Raw genomic sequence first — 2,786 nt, forward strand, 5'->3', positions numbered from 1 at the left:
ACACACACACACACACTCCAACATCCAGAGATAATCGGTTCTCGCTACTGAGAAGCTGAAACTTTTAATTTTTCTTCTTGGATTTTTATTTTGAAAAGCTGTGTTAATTATTAATCGATTGTCATAATAGTTTAATTATCTGTAATCAACTAATCGATCGTTTCGGAGCCAGGTGTATTTTTTCTGTATAAAGGTTAAGAAACATATCCATCAAACGTCTCCGTGTCGACTCAAACACTGAACTTAATAACTAATAATACTCAATAATTCACCTTCCTTCATGTGGACGGTGGTAACCCGTAAAGTCGAGCTTTCTCCTTTATCTTTAAGGGTGTAAACTGTATTCTGTCGATCTGAGAGGTTTCAGAGGTTTGAGCTCCGAGCTGTTTGATAACTCAGTGTTTCTGCTCCAGCGGGGGGGTACTGGAGACCCCCAACCTGTCTGCAGGACTGCTGGGACCCGCCCCCATGTCTTCAGCTCAGACAGCAGGAGGGATGTCCTCCAGCTGGGGTGAGACGCACACATTATTATTCCTTTTCTTCTGCTCCTCTTCCTCCTTACTCTTCTTCTTCTCCTCCTCCTCCTCTTCCTCTTCATTCTTCTTCTCCTCCTCATCCTCCTCCTCCTCCTTACTCTTCTTCTGCTCCTCTTCCTCTTCATTCCTCTTCTCCTCCTCATCCTCCTCCTCCTCCTTACTCTTCTTCTTCTCCTCCTCATCCTCCTCCTCCTCATTCTTCCTTTTCTTCTTCTCCTCCTTCTTACTCTACTTCTTCTCCTCCTCCTCCTTACTCTTCTTCTTCTCCTCCTCTTCCTCCTCCTCCTTACTCTTCTTCTCCTCCTCATCCTCCTCCTCCTTACTCTTCTTCTTCTTCTCCTCCTCATCCTCCTTAATCTTCTTCTTCTTCTGCTCCTCATCCTCCTCCTCATTCTTCCTTTTTTTCTTCTCCTCCTTACTCTTCTTCTTCTTCTCCTCCTCCTTACTCTTCTTCTTCTCCTCCTCCTCCTTACTCTTCTCCTCTTCCTCTTCATTCTTCTTCTCCTCCTCCTTCTCATTCTTCTTCTCCTCCTCATCCTCCTCCTTACTCTTCTTCTGCTCCTCTTCATTCTTCTTCTCCTCCTCATCCTCCTCCTCCTCCTCCTTACTCTTCTTCTTCTTCTTCTTCTGCTCCTCTTCCTCTTCATTCTTCTTCTCCTCCTCATCCTCCTCCTTACTCTTCTTCTGCTCCTCTTCCTCTTCATTCTTCTTCTCCTCCTCATCCTCCTCCTCCTCCTTACTCTTCTTCCGCTCCTCTTCATTCTTCTTCTCCTCCTCATTCTTCTTCTCCTCCTCCTTCTCATTCTTTTTCTCCTCCTCCTCCTCATTATTCTCCTACTCATTCTTCTTCTCCTCCTCCTCATTCTTCTTCTCCTCCTCATTCTTCTTCTCCTCATCCTCCTCATCCTCCTCCTCACTCTTCTTCTTCCTCTACTCCTCCTCATTCTTTTTCTTCTTCTACTACTACTACTCCTCCTTCTCATTCTTCTTCTCCTCCTCATTCTTCTTCTCCTCATCCTCCTCCTCACTCTTCTTCTTCCTCTACTCCTCCTCATTCTTTTACTTCTTCTCCTCATCCTCTTCATTCTTCTTCTCCTTCTACTACTCCTCATAATTTTTCTCCTCCTCCTCATTCTTCCTCTTCTTCTCCTATTCCTCCTCGTTCTTCCTTGTCTTCTGCTCCTCTTCCTCATTCTTCTTCTTCTATCTTTACAAAAAGCAGGAGATTGATATTAAACAAAGAAAACGTGTTAACGCTCAGTGTGTTTGTCAGGAGGAGGTGGAGGTCCCGGTCTGTCAGGAAACAACCAGCTGGGACAGAATAAGGTCGGTCTGCCCCTCTGTCACTCTCCTGTAAACATTCATCTAATCTAAGATCTAATTAATGCACTGAATTTAATCATGTGGGTAAATGGAAACACAGGTCAGGGCTCACAGCATCGAACCATCTGGAGGAAGAAAACTCTCCGACTGTGTTTACTAAAGGAACACAGTCGGAGAGTTTGATAGTTGATTCAGGGTTAGACGGGGGTTGCTAATTAAAGGTGTGTGATAATGGTTGAGGTGCTGCAGTAAAGTGAAGTGAAATGTTGTTTGTCCTCAGCTGAGGAGCCGAGTGGTGGTGGTGAAGTACGACAGGAAGCCTCTCAGCAACAAGACTCTGTTCGCCTTCACCGAGCCGTTCGGCTGCTTGAGGGAACACCTGGTCCTGAAAAACAAGGTGCAGAGACCGGGTCGGCCTCCGCTGCTCGGAGACGGCTTCACGTCTTCTTGAATTTGTGCTGTATTATGACAGATTGTGTTTAGATGTCCTGACCCTGGACTGTTCATCTCCGTGTCCCTCAGGCCTTCTTGGAGATGAACAGTCACGAGGAAGCTCAGGACATGGTGAACTACTACGAGCAGCATCCGGCGTCTCTGTACGGCAAACCCATCACCTTCTACCTGTCCAAGAGGCTGATGGTCATCGAGGTGACGCGTCGTTTCAACAAATAAAACTCATCAAACTGTCGCTCGCCTCAGAGTCTGACGCAGCTTTTTGTGTTTGACCCTCAGAAGGACGAGCGGTCCTCGGACAGGTCGAGGGACAGACCTGTCAGGGAGGTCAAAGGTCACGGCAGCCAGGTGGTTTTCTTCTCCAACCTGCCCAGAGAGGAGGAGAAGAAGAAGGAGCTGCTGACCATCGCTAGACGCTTCGGCATCGTGGAGAAACACCTGTTTTTAACTGACCAGGTAAACTGAGGGTTTTTT

The 2,786-nt window shown here is 46.7% G+C and overlaps 1 protein-coding gene across 1 annotated transcript in view; it reads left to right on the forward strand.

Annotated features, from left to right (window-relative positions):
- matr3l1.2 (matrin 3-like 1.2) overlaps nt 1-2,786 on the forward strand; it is a 22,318-nt gene that overhangs the window by 9,054 nt on the left and 10,478 nt on the right. The window lies entirely within an intron of this gene.

Source organism: Seriola lalandi, unplaced genomic scaffold, assembly GCF_002814215.2.
Source record: "Seriola lalandi dorsalis isolate HSWRI2012SDOR001 ecotype SW California unplaced genomic scaffold, Sedor1 jcf7180002054963, whole genome shotgun sequence".
In the NCBI taxonomy this organism is placed as follows: domain Eukaryota; kingdom Metazoa; phylum Chordata; class Actinopteri; order Carangiformes; family Carangidae; genus Seriola; species Seriola lalandi.